Source organism: Carlito syrichta, unplaced genomic scaffold (genome assembly GCF_000164805.1).
Source record: "Carlito syrichta isolate Samal-C Ts95f unplaced genomic scaffold, Tarsius_syrichta-2.0.1 Scaffold303562, whole genome shotgun sequence".
Classification (NCBI taxonomy): domain Eukaryota; kingdom Metazoa; phylum Chordata; class Mammalia; order Primates; family Tarsiidae; genus Carlito; species Carlito syrichta.
In genome coordinates this window covers 574127-597853 of record NW_007247658.1, presented here as the reverse complement: position 1 = coordinate 597853, position 23727 = coordinate 574127, and positions in this window count along the sequence as shown.

Here is a 23727-nt window from a genome sequence, read left to right as displayed (position 1 = left end):
GAGACTCTTGAACGTGGCCACCTTGGTTTTTTAATGAATTGGAGATCAGGAGAAACTCTCAGGAAAACAGGAGACACAATAAAAATGCTGAGGTTCTAGTGGCTGCCTTATAGGCTTATAAACACCAGGATCCTCAGGGTGAACCTGCTATGTTATGGATGCAGCAAGCCAAGATGTTAAAAAAGTAACAGGGTGCCAACATGGAGGGCTGCAGAGGGCCAAAAGAACATCTCAAAACTTCAATAGTTCATCTGAGACCTGGTAAGAATGAGCCTGCTAAGGGGATGGTGTCCTTTCCTCTGGGTATAATCTGTATGATCACTAGAAGAATAGTTGCTACAAAGAGGCCTAAATCTCCAGGAACTTGTCTACTATGCAGGCCAGAGAGACTCTGGAAAGTGGGAATGCTCTCATCTGAAAAGGAAGGAACACCTAGCTTAGGAATCATGGACACTGAGGAGGACTGGGAACCTGTCAAAGTGCCTGGCATAGCTTACCATCATCCCAATAACCCCCAAATGAATTTTAGGGCACTGGAACCCAAATTAATTACTTAGCTAACACAAGTGCCAGCTGTTTGATCCTGGTCATCCATGTTGGAATATATATGGTCATAAGTAAAATTGCTAGGGGTAATTCAAAATATAAATATAGAAGGTTATAGAAAGGTAGAAATGTAGAAGGTTATAGAAAGGTAGAAAGGGAGAAGCCAGAAAAGCAAAGGAAATATATAAAGAAATTTGTTGGTATAGGAGTATGTTTTTGGCAAGGAAGGATATTAAAGGCAGAAAATAATTGTGTATAAGAAAGGATCTCATATAGTAAAATTTTGTCCTGAAATAAAGTATCTGGTTATCAAAAGGAAGGAAAGTATAGGACAAAAAAAATTAGAGGCTTCTGACATGCCAAAAAAGGATACATGCATGTTGTTGAATGATATATGGACCCAAGGGGACTTGGTACTGGTGAGTACTCTTTCCTCTTATTTAGGCCCGATTGAGAAGGACCCTACACTTCTCTTTCTACTCCTTAAGCAGTGAAATTTGCCAGAATAGACTGTTGGATTCATCAGTAGAGTGAGAACCTGTAGTGCAGGAGAAGTTGCCTCTACTGATCTAGAAGGGTACTAAAATACCATCGTAGAGAAATTGGAGATCTCAAGCTAAAGATTGTAAAATATAAATGCCTATAATTAACCTCCCATGGATATCCTCCTTATAGTTTTTACCTGTATTTGCTGTCTTTGATTTTAATTTGACCTGCACTGTTAAACACCTTTGCCAAGGACTCCTTAACCTTGGATGCCCATGGGATTATCTACTTCCTTAGACAGTCATACTTTTTACTCCTCCTATAAGTTTTCTCACACATGAATGAGCAAAATGATTCATTAGCAAAATGACTTCCTATTTCTGTTATCACTATCCCTAATTTCTTATAAGCACCCTCTTTCTCCCTCCATTATGTACTTGGCTCAACAAGGTAATTATTCAAATTGCTGGATATGCCCAGAGAGAGGCTTTCTAACTGTCCCTTCCCCCCTTGACTCTAACATTGTCTCTGGAGGAGATTGGAAATCTCAGTGTTACCTGATATGAATTGATTACCCTAACAGGAGCAGTGAAATCTTACCAGAAAGCCCCCTGAGGCAAAAAGGTCTCAGTTAAGTGTGGAGAAGTGCCAGGGATGTGGGGAAATGCTTCTATCTGCTTTCCATCACACCTAGGACTATCCTGGGTGGGCTATCTTTCCCCCAAGTACTGTAATGAGACTTTATATGGGTAGCTGTTCATATAACCCTAATCATCATACCTGCAGAACTCATACACTTAATAAGACAGTCCCTTGGGAAAACAACAAATGGGAAAAGCTGAGTTTATATGAGAGAATTTTCCTTGTTACTGTTCCTGCAACTCAGACAACCAAGGAAAGCTGCAGCCAAGAATATCCATGGGATAGTCTTCCCATTTGGAACCATCGGGACAACTTCCATAATTGAAACCAGGTTTTACTTTTGATGTAGTAATGGATTATACGTAGATTTACCCTACCAATGGAAAAGTTCTTGTACAATAGTGGTGGCTATCCCTTAGGTAAAAATCCTCAGTCAGATTCAAATGGCTTCTCAGGATGTATTCTAAATTTAGGAGGTTTCTTAGAACAGTCTCTGTGATCATGTCATTGTAGAAACCTGAAAATGCCTAACTATAACATACATGAAAATTTTAATCTGGGGGCTGGCATGCCTATGTCAATCCAATCCTACAAAGACTTGGTATAGGACACTTGATTGCCAGAGGTTTATTTTGGTTTGTTGGAATACCCCTGTTAGAAAGATCTGTTTTTAACCTCAATCTTATGGTACAACAAGGATAGAAAGCCACAGTGTGTAGCTGCTATTGAGATTCAACAGGCATCTATCTGTTCATTAACTACTGCGGTCCTGAAAAACAGTTAAGTACTGGGTATGCTCATGACAGAACGTGGAAGAACATGCATCTTCTTAAATAAAACTTGTTTTTGGAATAATACCTCCTTCTAGGCAAAGAAAAATCTACAAATCTTAAAAAATAATATCTAAATTATTGCTACACTAAGAGAACAAACTGATTGAAGCCCAAGTTGATTACAATCTTTCATGTTTTCCTGAAAAATTTTTAACATGTGGACATAGATTTTTCCCTTGATAGCTCCTTTTCGTGTACTGCTCATATTTGTTCCATGTATAGTTAACCTCTTTGTAAAATTTCTTTCTTTTCATACAGAGATAGTCAAACTCCAGATGACAATATAGATGGAACATTGTATGGATCCTTAGATCGCCCTCTGGAGGATCCCTCGCTGCTGTTCTCATACAACGCCCATGATCAGCAGGAAGTAGCCAGACTGGTCATCGTCTCTACTCCTGATGGCAGTTAGCATCACCACTCCAGAGAAGGAAATAAGATAAAGGAAGAAACTTTATCAGACAGATAGACAGATTAGGATAGGTTCTGGTTAAAAAACAAAAACAAACAAACAAACAAAAAAAACCTTTGGCTGCAAGCCCCACAGACTGGAGTGAGCACATTCATTTCCAGGTTGGTGGACTGCCATGTTCTGGCAGTTCTCCTTGATTGACCTTTTCCAACCCCCTACTGATTGATGCATTTCAATCCCACACCATAGTCCTATCTCTGACTGGTGCTACCAACACTCAATTAGCACACTCTCAAGCCTATATATACCCCTGACTACAGAGGCATCACCGGCAACCCTCTTTTGGGTCCCCTCCTGCTGCAGGGGGCTTTCCTATCTTCTAGTAAATTTCTATTTACACATTCTCTGGACTGCATCCCTCATTTTTCCTGGGCATGAGATAAACCCCGGAACTGCTACACTAAAAGAGCTGCTGAACTAGAAGAACTGCACATGTCAGACTGGAAGAGCTGGACCTGCCAAGCAGTAAGAGTGTCAATACTCCTTGGGGGCGAGGCTTGCCAACCCACTGAAGCAATGGAGCTATAAACACTCCTTGAGGGTTGGCTTACTGGCCTGTCAAACCAGTGGAGCTGTAAATATTCTCGGGGCTTGACTCACTGACTCCTGAACTAAGAGAGTTGTAATACTACTTGGGGGCTCCACAGCTACTGGCAACCTTGAGTTTTTAGGTGTCACTGCATTCTCTTATCCAGATACCATCATATCCCCAGCCACCATGTGGATCCCAGCTGGCAGTGCAGCTTCAGGAACTGCAACATCCCTGGAGTCCCAGCTCAGTTCACCAACTCATGGAACAAAAACCTGCATCACTTGCAATTACTATCCAGAATTTAGTCCTATTGTGAATTCTAAGTTAAATATCTTTTTGTCTTAGATAATATATTCTCAGTTTGTTGTAATAAATTCAATAATCAACCAACAAGAAAAGACATTTAAATATTAAATGGAAAAAAAAAGAGATTTAAACTTTCCAAAAACATGGACAAACTGAATAAACCTACAACTTTTTAAGATATAAAATCAATAAGTAATAACCTTCAAAACACAAAGTACTAGGTTCAAATAGTTTAGATAGCAAATATTAATAAATATTTAAGAAATTATGCATATCCTGTACAATATGTTTCAGAAGACAGAGGAAAAGAGAATACTTTTTAATTCATTCAATTAGAATAACATTATTGAAATACCAAAGCCAGACAAAAACTAACCAAACCATCACTGCACTTATTTTATCAATAACTAAATTCAAGATCTATTCATATTAGTTCTATAAGAGTATATCAATCTCACCCATCTCTAGTGAAAATCCTAATCCTCTTTGATAGAGATAAACTGAATGGTATACTTTTGAAATAAGCCTGGAAAATGGCACAGCAAGATGATCCTGGATGAACTCAGACAACAAATTTTATCTATAATATAAAGAGAAGAATGAAGTAAAAGACCCCTTTCTTCATGTCTTTGAATTCATAAAACCTGAAGCTTTTGCAGTCATCTTAAATTTACAGAGATTAATCTGAGGACAAAAATTAAGAATCTGAGGATAAAAAAGTAGATATCTGAAAAGTTGTTTAGTCTTTAGAATTCTTATTATATGAAATATACTGTGTACTTATTATGTAAACAATGTGCACTATTTGGTTATTTACAAATAAATTATCCTGAATAGTATTTTAAACAATTCTTCTTTCTCTTCTTTAAATGTAATGGCATTAGTCACTGCTTCCAACCCTACAAGTTCTATCTACAACTCTGGGGTTTAGTGACATTAAAGTAGTAAATTTTTCTAAGACATTTTCAGTGCTTTAGTTGAGCACCAACTGACCAGAATAACAGGTAAATTATAGCCTATGGAACTTTTGATTCAAAATAAGTATGGTTTTATAGGACAAACGAGAAATAATAGTTACCTTTCATTATCCTAAATTTAATTGGACATGTGAATATTCAAGGCTGCTAATTCCAATGATTGGGTTTAAAAATTTTAGTTTTGGTAGCATCTTTTATCCTAAGATTTGACCTCTTCTTTCGTTACTGTATTCTCTCATGTGTAAAGAACATAAAATTTACACAGTTTTCTTCAGTTCTTGACATTTTGTTTAAAGTTATGTTTATTAAAAATGTTAGCATGAATGTTATTACATCAAATTCAAAGTGATAATATGCAGCTTATCACATCTCTACTTAGTAATATGGCAGACATACATGACTATGAGTAATTTTCATGTAGATATCTTTTTTTGAGGAAAAGTAATTTTATTTTTTTAAATTTTTTTATTTTACAGATGTGGGATACAATTCAGGGTTAGGTATAGAAAGTTCATTATGCAGGTACCCTTGTTGATGAAGTGAGCCCCTCACCCCCATGAAAATCCCACCTCCACTTCCCTGAAGTTTTCCACTATTGTGAAACCATTTCTTATAGTATTATGATAATTGTCCAAGGTCTGCTTATGAGAACATGTGATACTCAGTTCTTTATTTCTGTAATAGATCACTTTGTATTATAGATTCTAAATCCATTTAAGTTGCTGTGAAGTTCATAATTTTGTTCTTCTTTATGACTGCATAATATTCTATTATGTATATGCTCCACATTTTAAAAAATCCAGTCCTCTTTCAATGGGCAGCATGGTTGGTTCATGTTTTTGTACTGTGAATAATGCTGCAGTAAACATGGAGGTGCAGGTATCTTCTTCATAGAGTGATTTGAGCTCCTCTGGGTATATTCCCAGTAGGAGGATTGTGGGGTCGTATGGAAGGTCAATCTTTAGGTCCTCTAGGAACCACCACACTGTTTTCAACAGAGGTTGTACTAGTTTAAACTCCCACCAACAGTGTAGAAGTGTTCCCTTTTCTCCGCATTTGTTTTTGAGTTATTGATGATGGCCTTCCTGACTAGAGTTAGGTGATATCTCAGGGTGGTTTTAATTTCATTTCTTTGATGATTAGTGAGGCCGAGCATTTTTTTTTTTTCTGTATTTGTTGGCTACTCGTATGTCTTCTTTTGAGAAGTGCCGATTCATATCTTTGGCCCACTTTGTAATGTAGCTTTTTGTTCTTTTCTTTTTGGCTCGTTTGAGTTCCTTGTAGATTCTAGATGTTAGGTCTTTGTCAGATATACAGTTGGCAAATACTTTTTCCCATTCTGTGGACTGTCTCCCTACTCTCTTGATTATTTCTTTGACTTTGCAGAAACTTGTCAGTTTGATGAGGTCCTACTTTTCTATCTTACCTCTTATGGCATGGACACTTAGGGTTTTGATCAGGATTTGGTTGCCAGCTTCAAGTTTGTAAGGGTGTCTTCTGCATTTTCTAAGCTTCTTATAGTTTAAAGGTTTACATTTAGTTCTTTGATCCATTTAGAGTTGGTTTTTGTGTATGGTGATAGGTAGGGGTCTTGTTTTAATCTTTTGCATGTGGTCAGCAAATTTTCCCCAGCACCATTTACTGAATAGATTCCTGTCTCCCCAGCTGCTGGTGGTGGAAGATATGTCAAAGATGAATTGATTGAGACATTGCAGTTTTGCTTCTGGAATCTCTAATCTATTCCATTGATCTATATGCCTGTTCTTATACCAATACCAGGCTGCTTTGATAATTGTAACTTTGTAATAAAGTTTAAAGTCTGGGAGTGTGATACCTTCTGCTTTTGTTGTTGTTGTTGTTGTTGCTGTTGCTGAAAATTGTTTTGGCTATTCGTGATTATTTATGTTTTTATATTTATCTCTGTATTGTTTCCAGGTCTGAGAAGAATGCAGCTGGCAATTTAATGAGTGTTGTATTAAATCTGTGGATTGCCTTGGGTAGGATGAACATCTTAAAAATTTTGATTCTTTCAATCCATGAGCGTGAAATATTTTTCCATTTGTTTGTGTCACCTTTGATTTCTTTGAGCAGTGTTTTGTAGTTTTCATTGTAAAGGTCTTTCACTTGTCTTGTTAGGAAGATGCCAAGGTATTTCATTTTTTTGTGGCTATTGTGAATGAGATTGTGCTTTTAATTTGGGTTTTTGTTTGTTTATTTATTATGTGTAGGGATGCAATTGTCTTTTCACATATATTTTATACCCTAAGACTTTGTCAAAGTCCTTTATCAATGCAAGGTTTTTTTTGTTTTTTTTTTTTAATAGATTCTCTTGAGTTTTCAAGGTATAGAATCATGTCCTCTGCAAAGAGGGATAACTTGACTTTCTCTTTTCCTATTTGGTTACTCATGATTTCCTTCTCTTGTCTGATTGTTCTAGCTAGGATTTCCAAAACTATGTCAAAAAGGAAGAGTGAGAATGGGCAGCCTTGTCTTATTCCAGTTTTCAGGGAAAACATTTCCAATTTGTATCTGTTTAGCAGTATGTTGACTGTGGGTTTCTTGATGACTATTCTTACTATTTTGAAGTATATTCCCTCTATGCCTAGCTGTTCATGGGTTTTATCAAGAAGGAATCCTGGATTTTATCAAAAGATTTTTCTGCATTTAATTATATAATCATGTGGGTTTTGTTTTTACATCTGTTGATTGTTTTTACATCTGTTGATTGTTTTTACATCTATTTAGTTATGTTTATTGTCTTGCAGATGTTGAACCAGTCCTGCATCCCAGTTAAGGGGATCTGGTTTTCTATAATCTTGTTGAAAATTTTAGCACCTGTGTTCATCAAGGATATTGGCCTATAGTTCATTTTCTTTTCTTTACCTGGCTTGGATATCAATGTGATGTTAGCTTCATAAAATGATTTGGGGAGAGTTCTATCTTTCTTGAGTATCTGGCATACTTTCAATAAGATTGATAGCTCCTCCTTGTATGTTTTGTAGACTTCTATTGGAAAGCCATCATGTCCATAGCTTTTTTTTTTTTTTTGGTAGATAGTTTTCTTATGACATAGTTGATTTCCTGGGTTATTTTTGGTCAATGTAGAGTATAAAGTTCTTTTTTCAACCTAGGGAGGTTGTATGATGTCAGAAAGTTCTCCATTTTATTTAGGTTTATAAGTTTGTTTCCACACAGGTGTAATAGCAATTTCTTATAATCTTTTGTATTTCTTTGGGGTCAGCTGTGACTTGATCTTTTGCATTTCTGATTGTGCTTATTTGGGCTTTTTCTCTTTTTTTCTTGGTCAGTCTAGTTAGGGGTCCATCAATCTTGTTTATCCTTTCAAAGAATCACCTTTTTGTTTTGTTGATTTTTTTGTATTATAGTTTTATCTTCTATATCCTGGATTTGGGTTTTTATTTTGGAGATCTGGATTCTTCTGCTGAAGATAGGGCTTTGGTGGTCTTGCTTTTCCAGCTTCCTTAGGTGATTTGATAGGCTGTTAACTTGTGACCTTTTCATATTTCTGATTTGTGTTCATAGAGATTTGAATTCCCCTCTTATTACCAGTTTCATGGCATATTGGAGATTTGGGGAAGATATTTCTTCATTTTAATTTGTTTCTAGAAATCTTTTAATTTCTGTTTTAATTTCTGTGTTGACACATGAGTTATTTGGCATCATGCTGTTTGGTGTTCATGTCTTTGTGGGTTTGGGGGGTACTTTTTTGGTGTTGATATTTATTTTTATTCTACTGTGGTCTGAGAAGGTGCATGGCAAAATTACAATCTTATGGAATTTGTATATACTTGAATTATGGCTGAGGATGTGGTCAATCTTAGAGCGTGTTTCATGTGATCATAAATAAAATGTATATCCCATGGTTGCAGGGTAGAGTGTTCTGTAGGTATCAATAAGATCACATTGAGGTTCGGATCTCCTTGTTGATTTTTTTAAATTGGTGATGTTTCTAGAGTTGCTACTGGGGTTATGATAGTGTTAGAGCCAATAACTTTTTTTTAGGTTACCTAGAAACTGCTTTATGAAAATGGATGCTCCTATGTTGGGTGCATATATGTTTAGGAAGAATATTTCTTGTTGATGGTTTGAAACTTTTATCATTATGTAGTGACCTTCCATATCTTTTTAAATTTTTGAGAGCTTAAAGGGTATTTTATCTGATATTAAGATCAGGACACCTGCATTCTTTCGTGTTCCATTTCCTGAAAATTTGTTTCCCATCCTCTTACTTTGAGTCTGTGAATGTCCTTCCTGGTGAGATGAATCTTTTGGAGACAAAATATTGTTACATCAAGTTATTTTATCCAATTTGCCATTCTATGTCTTTTCAGTGGAGCATTTTGTTTCATTTACATTCACATTAATTATTGAGATGTGAGTGTTTATCCTTGTCATGAGGTTCTTATAGAGTTTGTTGTTGTTGCTGTTGTTTGTTTACTGTCTTTCTTTTGATTTTTGGATTGATTTATGTGTGTTTTCTCTTTTTTCCTGCATTCTTGGGAAGGGTTTTTTTTTTTTTTTTTTTTTTAATTTCTTCTACGTTTAATACTTTCTTTGGTGTTTCTAGTAGAGCTGTTCTGGAGGCAGTGAAGACTCTTAGAGAATGAATATCTGGGAAGAATTTTAGTACTACATCGCTGATGAAGCTTAGCTTAGCTGGGTAGGTAATTCTTGGTTGAAATTGTTTATCTTTGAGAACCTTGACAATTGGATTCCAATCTCTCCTAGTCAGAAGTGGTTCTTTAGATAAGTCTGCTGCTATTCTAATTGTTCTTCCTGGATACCTAGTCTGACATTTCTCTCTTGTTGCCTTTAGGATTTTTTACAGGTATGACTATTGTGTGTAGGCAAATTACTATGTATCTAGGAGTTGGTCTTCTCATTTGCTGTCTTGCTGGGGTTCTCTGAATCTTTTGTGTTTGAATGATCACATCACTGATAAGACAAGGAAAATTTTCTTGAATAATTTTATGGAATGTTTGTTCCAGGGTGGTCTCTGTCTCTCTGTCTGCTTCAGGAATTCTAGTTAATCCTAGGTTCATCCTCTTGATGAAACCACTCATCTCTTGGAGGTTTTGTTCTGTCTTTTTATGCTTCTTTTCTATGTTTTTGGGTTAGTTCCATATTTTGGTCCTCAAGCTCTGAGAGTCTTTTTTCTGCTTGGTTAATTCTGATTTCCATGTTTATCACTTTGTTATTGGTATCATTCATGGTATTCTTTATTGCTATTATCTCAGTTATGAACTCCTTCATTCTTTCCTCTTGTCTCTCCTCATTTCTATTTATTCTTTCTATTAATATCTTGATATCTTGGCTCATGGTCTGAGACCAGTCATTCTGGAGGCTCTTCATTGTTTGAGTTCCAAAGATTGTTTTCTCAGTGGTTGACTTCCCAGAGATCTGTGTGAGACCCATATTCTTCCTTGGTTTTTCTTCATTTGTGTAAGGTTTCTTCCCTCTCTTTTTTACTTTTTATTTAATTCTGTTGTTCAGTGATGGGTACAGGTTTACTTCTGCTTGGTTAATATCCTATTCTTCCTTATGTAGATACTCTGACTTTGTTCAATTCTGAAGCTGCACTGGGGTTGGTGGTTATGATTTTTGCAGTCTTGAGACTGATCGGTGGGGGAGAGTTGTGATTCAGAAGCTATCTGCAGATCCTGGTATCTTCTGACAGGTATGTTGGCCCCCTGGAACCCACTTCCCACCGCCTTACAATCTGTCCATGCAGTGGGGATGTATGTCTGCCCCTGAAAGCAAAATTAGGTAAGGAAAAGAAAAAGGATGGAAAAAGGAAGGAGGAATATGAAATAAAGTGGAAAGGATAAAGAAGAAGAGGGAACACAGACAGGAATACCAACTAAATAAACAGAGAAACAAAGACAGGAAAAACAAACAGAAAACATGCAGACAATCATACAAACAAAAACTCTCTTGTTGATGTATTCTTTCTTGAAAATATCGATACAGAAAATCTAAAAAAAACAAAAATTATAATAACAGAAACAAAGCAAGTATGAAAATGTAAATAAAAACAGAAAGAAGAAAACAAACAAACAAACAACAAACAAACACAAGCAAAGCAAAAATATAAAACTTGTTCTGTGGCCATTTCTGTAACTCCAAGTTCATTTTGGCTGCTGCTATAGAGTTAAGGAGCAGCTCTTCTCTCCAGCCCCTCCCTCTGCTCTCAGTGCAGGCTGATAGGGTTGCTTTCAAGGTGGGTCAGATGTCCCATGGACTACTGTGGTAGGAGGATGGAGCAGATCTGGACTCAGCCGACTTGCTGCCATTGCTGTCAAGTCTCCCATTCAGATTTGACATGTCTGTGCCTGTTTCAGTGTGGGGGAGGTGCATCTGTCTCTTCTAGTCCAATGAGTAGATAGTCTCTAGGTCCCAGGTTGGAGGCTGGACAGAAATGGGTGGGGAAATGCAAGGCTCTGCCCAGTCCCAGGACAAAGAAAATGGTACCCATAGGCATTTCCTCACCAGTGGCAGGGCTCCATTTCAATTTCCATCCTGCCTTCTCTGTGGTTTCTGGGGCTCATGCCAGGTTTGCTAATGCAGGTGATTTCATGGGCCAGATACCATGTGGTGAGAAGCAGCTGCCTCTCTCTGCTGCCTCCTCTCAAGAGAGCTCCAAGAATGGCACACAATTCTGTGTGCTGGGGACTCCAATCTCAGGCCAGTGGTGGGTTGCAGTCACCTCTGAAGAAAAGTCCTGAGTACCTGAACCTGACTCTCCCTCAGGCAGATTGTCACTCACCCATCGGCACACACTCACTCATGCAGAGGGTCTTTATGGACGTTTACTTTTGTGGAGACTCTCATTGTCCACCCTGATCCGTCACTATCTTGCTACCACCTATTCATGTAGATCTCACAAAAGTACTTCAAGCTGAAATAATCTATTCCCTCATAGCCTATTTTTCTGTCTTTGGTTTATACACTCATGATTTACATTTCCATTTGCCTAATCACTAGCTTCAAAAAATTACAAGCTCTTACAAATAAAATTTCCTTTCTCATCATAAAGTCCCTAACCAATCAGTCATGTTTCATAGGTATTACCACTTCAATATCATATTCTTCTTTCCTTCTCTCCTCATGTATATTAATTATATTATGTGCATATTATTTCTTAAATCTATTATTGGAATAGCTTCCCAAAGTATCTCTTTATCTATAATTTATGTCTCTTAAGTCTATCTTTTAAATAGTGACGTGGTTCTTCTAGAATGTTATTTTATGAAATTATTTGCATAAAATGCACTAATAACTTTAAGAGACACAATTGAATAAACATATTGAAATTAATGTTCTTTGCATGTTGATCCTTAGCTACATTTTGCCTTGTTTCTCCACAGTGTGTTCCAGTGATAGACAACTACTGAATCACAAACCTGCACCCAAATATTTTCTAGTGTCAAAAGTTTGTACATTCTATTCTTTCTGTTCTGGATGATTTTCTATCCTCTACATATAGTTATCACCTTCTGATATTTTATAACTGAGTTCCAAAGAAATCATTTCTCTAAACTTTTATCTGACCTCCCAATAAGGTAGCATATATATTTTATGTTGCCATAACAACTTGTGTGCAAAATTCTTTGCATTATTCACCTTTCATGCCTGCCACAAAGCATACTACTCAAAATATAGAAGGCACACACTAAATGTACTAGTAGTTGAATACATAACAATAGAAATGATTTCCTTACTTGATTTTTTGTGTATTATATATGCTGCTATTTTGTAAAGCAATTTATAGCTACAGATTAAGAATTGTTCATGTAGGAAAATACTTGCCAGTCTGTGTTGCATGTAAATATAAAATAAAACAAAATAAAACAGAAGTATGATTAATTTAGACTAGTTTCTGATACAGGATGTAATCATTTTATTTTGTTACAAAAATTAGTTTCATTCTTTTGTATTGCCAAATTATTTATTCTTTCTAAATACACACTATATCTTCCTAAACAACTATTCATTTTCAAGCACATATTTTTAGACCAGTTACAAAATGTGTATAGAGGAAAAAGTTATGCCATAATAGTAGTTTAAAATATATATTCTTATTTAATATTTAGAATTAGAGACCTATAAAAATTCAACAGTTTATTTTATAAGTGATGAAAATAAATCTCAATTCTCAATATGAGTTAAATGAAGAACAGAGAAGAAAAATACTTGACTTGAATGTGATCAGTTACTATTCTTGACCTAAATGTATGTTATGAAGGGAAGACTTTTGTGTGGAGCTTGAATTTCTCCCCTAAATAGTAGCATAAGCACTTACATATTACACCAAACAAACTTTACATAACTATAAAACCAACATAAATTTAATAAGCTTATGAGACTATCTGTATGATATTTTGATCAATTTAGTAAATATCACATTCTCAATACTAATGAGTCACACAATACAGACAAACATACAAGAAATTTTCACATGTGATTTCTTAATAATCAAGAACCATTCTCTTTATTATATTTCTTAGATATATTTTCTCAAAATTGTATATGCTTGGAAAGAAAAGATGATTAGAATCTGTAACACAAAGGGAAATTCCATGTTGATAAGATAAATTTCATTATAATGTATGTAAGTCAATATGAAATTTTAATTTCAATAGCAATAAAAATTGATAGAATTCCAGAGCAAGATATAATTTATATGTGACATGAAAAAAATACACAGGTCAAAGTAGAATAGAAGTTTACTTAAAACACATGAAAAATAATTAATATTGTGGAAAGAAACTATCATACTGTAGTCCTGACTATATTATGATCTTTGTGACATTTGAAAGATTTTAAACTAATCTTTCTGAGTAATTTTTTTATTAGTCAAAAACATACAAATGTGCTGCACTTAGGTTTTGAACATTCTTTAAAAATGTACTTTGAGTATATGAACACCAAAAAGTTTAAAGTGGTCAATATAATAATGAAAAACGGGATTCCTCACAGAAATATTTTGTTAATTTATTATGCTTTTAAATGAGTATTTTCTCTAATCTTCCTTCATTTTCATCGAAGTGAACAATATAAAATTAAATAAATAAATAATTGATTGGACATAATTAAGGGTTTTTTTGGTTTATGCATTATAAAAATGCTGTATATGGGAAGATGTAAAAAATAAATTTTTGATCCTCTTTAGTTAAAAATAATTTCATTTTGGTCACCTTCATTTTTGCTTGTTTTAAAAGAAAGATTGATATTGTCCTTTATTTAAAAGCATACTATTTAAAAGCATACTAATTAGTTATGTATTGATAATTCCATATGATCATTGGTCAATGACAGACAGTGTACACAACTCTAGTCCTATAAGATTATAATATTGTATTTGTACTGTACCTTTTCTATGTTTAGATACATTAAGATACACAAATTTATATCATGGTGTTACAACTACCTACAGTATTCAGTGTAGCGACATGCTGAGCTAGCTTGTGGCCAAAGAGCAACAGGTTATGTCACATAGCCCAGGTGTGTAGTAGGCTACACTATCTAGCATTGTATAAGTATGCTCCATGATATTCACAAGATAAAACTGCCTAATAATGCATTTCTCAGATTGTATTCCTGTCTTTAAGTGATATCTCTCCTTTTAAATATATATTAAATATATTTAAGTCTTAGGTAAAGAGAAAATTTATATTTATAAATTAACATATGAGCTGCTATCCATTACAAATGTCATCGTTGATAACCTAGGCTGATATTGGTGGGAAGAGAAAAATTAAAACAAATTTTTCTTAAATATGATTTTATTTGAAAAATATAAGACTAAAATTGTGCTATATTAAATATATTCTAAGATATGAATGCACATTTTAAATTCTAATGTAATCTTAAATTGCAAAAGGATCTAAGTAGTAGTTGTTTCTCATACTCTCCCAGTTGCCATTTATTAGTTTCCTGATTCAAGTTCAAAAAGCAAAAACTGATTTAACAGTGTAATAACTGTCATCACTTCCCTGGGGCAAAATCCATTTCACCTAGCCTGACACATAACCAGGTGTGAATTCTCACTGAGGTACAAATTCATTTATGTACAATATAGTGACTACCAACTCACTCCTGGGAAAGCTGAAAGTGATCAAGAGTAAATAATCTAAATTTAATTGTAAAAACACATAATTAAAAAGTTAAAAATTTCAAAAACAAAAAGATACTGCTGTGATAACCTTCCTAGAACATTGCTTATGAAAAATATAGCTTTATTATGGTTTAACCTAAGAAGAGGTCTGGCCATGCAATATAAAAGTTCTTGGAGATTGTGGTCTGTAAGACTCATGATCCTCATTTGCAATTAAATCCTCTAAAATATCATATATATTTTGGTTGAAGCAGCTTCACTATTCCATAACACGGGTTGCCTTTTAAATTGTTGCCTTCCTAGGGATTTCTTCCACATAAAGTGATTGTAAAGGTATATTTCATTGTTGAACAATATATACATTTGACACTTCAAATGATTTTCCTGGGCTTCTAAGGGGCCTGTTGCCATAAAATCTGTCTTGTTTGGAGTGATAAGCATTTGTGCACTCTATGTCATTGTTTGCTATATGACTTTGTTGCACATAATTGTCAACATATGTGATAAAGTAGCTTTGGAAGTGCAGAGGTCCATCATGCTTCACTGTGCAGTACAACCATATGGCAGCTGTAATACAGATGTGGGGACAGGTCACTCATAGCCTTTGAAGTGAATTTAGCAGACAGTTTATTATGTCAAAATTATTTAATATGATAGAATTTATAATAGTTTTTGTGTGTTAGCATTGACAACTGGAAGTGAACAGATTAATACTATTTAAATATTTTATATCCTCAGTGATTCTGTATTCTAAAGTATCTTCTATAATTAAGTAAAAAGTATTTCCCTACCAAAATAAATTCTAAATTTTCTCCTGAACTCATGTGAATGAAATGACTTTGAGTCAGCATTTATTAAAAGATTAGCTTAAAACTTGTCTAGAAGCTGGAATATGTTCCTGTTCTTTTTAAATGGAGGCAATAAGAAAAAAGAGTTGCCAACACTTGTGCAGCCATGAGCTTTTAATTTTCTCATTCGAAATACAGTTAGTTTCTTTCAATAATTTTACCACAATTCAGTAACATCATGTAATTGGTGACATAATGATAACTAATCCTTTTAAAGTTATGTGTGTTAAAAATATATTGCATAACTGTGAGAGAGAAATTTGGCAAAGAATAATCTTCAGTTTATGTGGAAAATAAAGCAGTTAAAATAAAAAAGTTTGATCTGCTGGAAGTGTATATTATAATAATATAATATACACATAATAAAATGACAACAGAATGAATAGAAGCAAAGTACTAACACAAACATACAAGTTATAGTAGGTTTATCTTGGCTTAAATACTTACAAGATATCCTTGTCAGCACATAGGTCATTTTGGAAATTGTGTCATAAAAGCAAAGCTTATAGTTAACAGGTATGCAGCTATATTTGATAAAAATATTAATAATACTAATCAATGACATTAATAAAGGCATCAGAGTTGTGGTCAAATTTCTAACCAAATAAGACAAAATAATATTATTTGCATTTTGAAGAACTAATGCCCAGACAGTTTAAATAAATTATCCAAGACAGTAAGTTAATAAATATGGAACCAAGGTTTGAACAGATATTGTGACTACTAATTTGGATTCCTTACAATCACACTGAGGCTATATACTTGCCTGGACACAGAGATCCAATTATAAAGGAAGCCCACCTGGATGTCACCTTCCCACTCCCACAGACATCTGTTGTTTGTAAAAACACAATGGCACTGGAAAAAAATAAGAGTGCTTGGATCTGCTTTGCTTCCTCAAGTATAAATTTTTAAATTAAATGACTATCTAAAAAGATTTTTCCATCTCATTCAGTTTAAGCATTTTCTTGAAAGCTGGTTTAAAATGCAGATTTCTGTAGGAGATTCTGACCAGTTTTAGAATAGGCTCGTGAATATGCATTCTTAAATAATAAAAGGTAACTGTGAGGCAGGTGATCTGTGGGTGACAATATAAGAAACATGGACATCATAATAATTCTTAAGAATTATAAGCAATTTTTTATTTTCCAGCTGAATTTCATTATTATTTAATTTACAACCTTGCCTTTATAAAAATATTACAATAGAAGCATAAAATGGACACAATCTTATTTTCTTCAGAATGATAAATTTTAAGACACTCTGTTTACTCTTTGAAGACATAAGTAGAATAAAAAAGTATTCACCCAATTCCTTGCCTTCAAATATTTAGAAAAATAGCATAAAAACTTTTACTACTTTACTATTAATCTTTATATTAAATATACTGTCTTTCAGAATGATTGGCACTTCATGAGCCTAGATCCTTGAAGGACAACCACTGTAGAAGCAGTCAACAAAAAATAAAACTTGGTGTTTAAAGACACAGGCTTTACTGCTATTGCTACTGCATGATCATCTAAACTTTCCCGACTGATACTGAATTATATGTTTCTCTCTCTTTTACTTTTACAGGCCGAAACAAAGTGTTGTTTGCTTATGAAGAGAAGTTCTTAGTAGGATAATAACAACTAGTTTTAATTATTTATTCTACAATAATTAATCAAACTAAATACTAAGACCACTTTGATTTTTTAAAATTTATTATCTATCTATTTATTTATTTATTTATTTATTTTAAAGATGTGGGATACAATTTAAGATTAGGTATACAAGTGGTCATTGTACAGTTAAAGTCAAGGCCTACCTTTGGTCCTCACTTTGCCTGGTTTGAGATCAGGTACACTTATTAATGTTATGTTCTCCCCACTCCCTTGGAAGTTTCCAGCTACTGCCAATTCCTTTCTTAAAGTATTATGGTGAATGTTCTGGGTTTGCTTATGAGTGAGCATATGTAGTACTCAGTTCTTGGTTTCTGTGAAAAATCACTGAATATTAAAGACTCTAAATCCATCCAAGTTGCTGCAAAGTCCATAAGTTTGTCTTTCTTTATGCCTGTGTAATATTATATCTTGTGTATGTATCCAGGCTAGTTTTTATGGGCAGAATGGTTGGCTCCATGTCTTCGCTATTGCAAATAGTGCTGCAATAAAAATGCATGGGCAGGTGTCTTTATTGTAGAGAGATTTCCGTTCCTCCAGGTATATTCCCAGACAGGGGATTGCTGGATCATATGGAAGGCCAATTTCTAGTTCTTTTAGGAATCACCACTCTGTTTTCCATAGAGGGTGAACTAGTTTGCATTTCCATCAACAGGGTAGATATGTTCTGCTTTCTTCTCATACTCATCAGCATTTGCTGTTTTTTGTTTTATTAATTATGACCATTCTTACTGGAGTTAGGTGGTATTTCAATGTGATTTTGATTTGCAATTCTTTGGTTATTAGCGAGGCTGATCATTTTGTCATGTCTGTTGCTTGCTGGTATGTCTTCTTTTGAGAAGTGTCTTATCATGTCTTTTGTCCACTTTTTCAATTTTTTCCCCCTTTCAGCACGCTTGAGTTCCTTGTAGATCCTCGATGTTAGGCTTTTGTCAGATATGCAGGTGTCAAATATTTTTTCCCATTCTGTGGGTTGTCTCCCCACTCTCTTGATGATTACTTTAGCTTTGCAGAAGTTTTTCAGTTTGATGAGGTACCACTTGACTATAGTATCTCTTCTGGCATGGTTTTTAGGGATTTGATTAGAAATTGACTGTCTATTCCAATTTCTATAAGGGAGTCTCCTGCATTATCTAAGATTCTTAAAGTATGGAGTTTAACATTTAGGTCTTTGATCAATTTGGAGTTGATTTTTGTGTATAGTGATAGGTAGGGGTCCTGTTTCATTCTTCTGCATGTGGTCAGCCAGTTTTCCCCACACTATTTACTGATTAGGTTCTCCTCTACCCAGTGGTTGTTGGTGGAGGCTTTATCAAAGATGAGTCGGTTGAGAAATTGAGGTTTTGCCTGTGGAATTTCTATGCAGCTACATTGGTCTATATGCTCGTTCCTGTACCAATACCAGTCTGTTTTAATTATTGTAGCCTTATAGTAAAGTTTAAAGTCTGAAAGTGTGATATGTCCTGCTTCATTCTTTTGCAAAGAGTTGTTTTAGCTATTTGTGGTCATTTATGTTTCCAAATGAATTTTTGTATTGCTGTTTCCAAATTTGAGAAGAATTATGTTGGTAATTTAATGTGTATAGCATTGAATCTATAGATGACCTTTGGTAGGATGGACAGCTTAACAGTGTTGATTCTTTCAATTCATGATCATGGAATATTTTTCCATTTGTTTGTGTCTTCTTGAATTTCTTTGAGCAGTGTTTTGAGTTTTCATTGTAAAGGTCTATCACTTATTTGGTTAGGAAGATGTGGAGGTTTTTTTTTTTTTCCCTGAGGCTATTGTGATTGGGATTGTGCTTTTTATTTGATTCTCTGCCTGTTTGTTATTGGTGTATAAGAATGCAACTGTCTCTTGCATGTTTATCTTGTACCCTGAGACTTTGCCAAAGTCCTTTATAAGTACAAGATGTTTTTAACATATTCTCTTGGATTTTTGAGGTATAGGATCAGTTCAAGGGATTTTACCAAGAAGGGATGCAGGATTTTATTAAAAAAAATTTTCTCATCAAATGTTATAATCAAGTGGTTCTTGTTTTTACATCTGTAGATGTATTTAACTACATTTGTGGTCTTGTGAATGTTGAGCCAGCCCTGCATCATTAGGAATGAAACCTACTTGGTCATGGTTGATGATTTTTGAGATGTGTTGTTGGATCTGATTTGCTAGAATCTCATTGATAATTTTTGCATGTATGTTCATCAGGGATATTGACCTGGAGTTCTCTTTCTTTGTTAGATCCTTTTTCAGTCTGGGTATCAGTTTGTTGTTGACTTCATAAAATGATTTGGGGAGAGTACCATCTTTCTCAACTGTCCGGAATATTTTCCGAGGATTAGTATCAACTTCTCCTTGTATGTTTTGTAGAATTCCACTGGAAATTCATCTTGTCCAGGTTTTTTGTTTTTTGTTTTTATAGGTATTTTTCTTATGACACAATTTCCTGGGTTGTTATTGGTCCATCCAGGATCTCAATTTCTTCTTGTTTCAACTTTGGGTGGTTGTGTGATGTCAGAAAGTCCTCCATTTCATTTTGGTTATTGAGTTTGATTCCATACAGATGTTCCTAGTAATCGTTGATAATCATTTGTATTTATCTGGGTTCAGTTGTGACTTGATCTTTTGCATTTCTAATTGTGTTTATTTGGGCTTTTTCTCTCTTTTTCTTGGCCATTCTGGCTGGGGGCCATCAATCTTGTTTATCCTTTCAAAGAACCAGTTTTTTATTTCACTGATTATTTTTATGGTATGCTTGTCTTCTACGTCCTGTATTTGTACTTTTACTTTGGTCATCTTGAATCATCTGCTTGTATTAGGGTTTTTGTGGTCTTATCTTTTCAGCTCCAGGTGATTTGTTAGACTGTCAGCTTGTTCTCTTTCAATTTTCTTTAAGTGTTTTCTTAGAAATATAAATTCTCCTCTTTAGTATTGCTTTCATGGCTTTCCAGAAGTTTTGGCAAGATGTTTCTTTGTTTTCATTTGTTGCCAGGTATCTTTTGTTTTCTGTGTTGACCCTGGAGTTGTTCAGCATCATATTGTTTAGTGTCCATGTCTTTGTGAGTTTTGTGGGAATTTTGCTGGTGGTGATATTTATTTTTATTCCACTGTGGTTTGAGAAAGTGCATGGCAGTATTTCAATCTCGTGAAATTTGTTTATGCTTGATTTATGGCTGAGGATCGGTCGATCTTGGAGTACTTTCCATGTGTTGATGAGTAGAGTGTATATTCTGTGGTTGTTGGATGGAATATTCTGTAAGTATATACTAAGATCATTTGATCAGGCACCAGGTTGAGGTTCCAAATCTCTTTGTTAATTTTTTATTTTAAAGATGTGGGGTACGATTCAGAATTAGGTATAAAATGTTCATTATGCAGCTACCCTTGTTGATGAGGTGTGCTCCCACCGCCCCACTGGCAGTTAACCACTACTGTCAATTCTTTTCTTATAGTATTATGGTAATTGTTCTAAGTCTGCTTATGATTGAAAACATATGGTACTCAGTTTTCTGTTTCTGTGACAGATCACTGAGTACGATAAATTCCAAATCTAACCAAGTTGCTGTGAAGTTCATATGTTTGCCTTTCTTTATGGCTGCATAATATTACATTGTGTATATGTGCCACAATTTTTTTTATCCAGTACAATTTCAGTGGGCAGCATGGTTGGTACCATGTTTTTGCTACAGTAAATTGCGCTGCAATAAACATGCTTGTGCAGGTATTTTTTTTGTAGAATGATTTGATTCCTCCAGGTATACAGGAAGATTGCTGAGTCATATGGAAGGTCAATTTCTAGTTCTTTCAGAAATTGCCACACTGCCTTCCAAAAAGTTTGCACTAGTTTGCATTCCCACCAGCAATGCAGAAGCATTTCTTTTTCTCCATATCTTCATCAGTATCTGTTGTTTGTTTTTTTAATGCTGGCCATTCTTACTGGGGTTAGGTGGTATCTCAATGTGGTTTTGATTTGCATTTCTCTGATGATTAGTGAAGCTGAGCACGTTTTCATGTGTCTGTTGGCTGCCTGTATATCTTCTTTTGAGAAGTGTCTTTTCATGTTTAATGGGGCAGTTGTTTTTTTTTCCTTTTGTCACATTTGAGTTCCTTGTAGATCCTAGATGTTAGGACCTTGTCAGATATACAGTTGGCAAATATTGTTTTTCTATTCTGTGTGCTATCTCCCCACTCCCTTGATGGTTTCTTTTCAGAAACTTTTCAGTTTTATGAAGTTCCACTTGTTTATCCTACCTCTTATGATATTGGCACTTGGGGTTTTGTTCAAGAATTGGTTGCCAGTTCCAATTTCTATAAGAATGTCTCTTGGATTTTCTAAGGTTCTTACAGTTTGAGGTTTTACATTTAGGTCTTTGATTTATTTAGAGTTGATTTTTGTATATGGTATTAGGTAGAGGTCCTCTTTCAATTTCTACATGTGATCAGTCAGTTTGCCCTGCACTGTTTACCGAATCGGTTTTCCTCTCCCCATTGGTTGCAGTTGGAGGCTTTATCAAAGATGAGTTGGTTATGAAATCGAGATTTTGCTTCCTGAAACTCTATTCTGTTCCTTTGGTCTGAATGCCCGTTTTTCACCAATATCAGGCCATTTTGATTACTGTAGCCTTATAGTAAAGTTTAAAGTATGGAAGTGTGATACCTCCTGCTTTGTTTCTTTTGCTAAGGATTGTTTTGGATATTCATGGTTGTTTATGTGTCCAAATGAATTTCTGCATTGTCATTTCCAAGTTCTGAGAAGAACGATGTTGGCAATATAATGGGTATTGTGTTGAATCTGTAGCTTTCTTTTGGTAGTATGTACATCTTAGCAATGTTGATTCTTCCTACTCATGAGCATGGAATATTTTTTCATTTGTTTATGTCTTCTTGGATTTCTTTGAGCAGTGTTTTGTAGTTTTCATTGTACAAGTCTTTCCCTTCTCTGGTTAGGAAGATGCCAAGGTTCTTTGTTAATTTTTTTTTTTTTTTTTTTTTTGCCTTGATGATCTATTAGGGTTGTTAGAGGATTATCTTTGTCCCACCTATGATAGTATTGGTGTCAATATCTTTTTTTAGTTTACCTAGTAGCTGCTTTATAAAAGCTGTTTTCCTATGTAGGGTGCTTATATGTTTAGGGTGAGTATTTCTTGCTTTTTGATCAAAACTTTGTTATGTGGTAGCCTTTTATATCTTTTTAAATTTGACTTGCTTACAAATTGTTTTGTCTGATATTAAGACCATGGCTCCTGCCTTCTTTTGTTGTCCTTTCACCTAAATTTCTTTTTCCTGTAACTTTGAGTCTTTGAGTGTCCTTTGTGGTGAGATGAGTTTCCTGGAGGCAGCAAATTACTGAATGTTTACCCAGTTTGCCATTCTATGTCTTTTCAGCGGTGAATTTACTCCATTCACATTCAGGCTGATTATTGAAATGTGAGAGTTTGTCCTTGACATCTATTGTTGGATAGAATGCTCTTATAAGGCTGTTTTGTTTTTATCTTTTGTGTTTATATATGTGTGTTTTCATTTTTGCTGTGTTTTCTGCTGCTTTCGTGTGTGTTTGAGATCTTGTGAAATATATCATATTTCTTTTGTTTCGTTTTTCTTCTGTGCTCAGCTTCTTCTTAAGTTTCTTCTGTGGTACTGGTCTCAAAACAGCATAGTCTCTTAGGGATTAGATGACTGGGAAGGATTTTAATTCTCCACCACTGATGAAGCTTAGCTTGTATGGGTAGGAAATTCTTGGTTGAAATTGTTTATCTTTGTGAACTTTAAAGATTGGGGCCCAATTCCTTCTGGCCTGTAGAGTTTCTGCAGATAAGTCTGCAGTAATTCTGATTGATCTCCCCTGGTAGGTAGTCTAACCTTTTTCCCTTGCTGCCTTTAGTGATTTTTCTTTTATACCTACTTTGTGTAGGCAAATTACTATATATCTGGGGGTTGGTCTTCTCATAAGATGTCTGGCAGGGGTTCTCTGGATCTCTTGTGATTGTATAGTCATCTTTCTGGTCAGATGAGGGAAGTTTTCTTGAATGTTTGTTCCAAGATGGTTTCCATTTGTCTTTCTATTTTAGGTATTCCAATCAGATGTGGGTTTGGTTTCTGATAAAAGCCACACGTCTTATAGAATTTCCTCTTTCTTTGTATGTTTTTTTTTCTGTATTTTCAATAGATTGGATTAATTCCTTGTTTTCATTTTCCAGCTCTGAGATTATTTTTTCTATTTCCCATGCTTATCAGCTGCTATTTCTGTCATAGATGGAATTCTTTATTTCTGTTATTTCTAAGCATG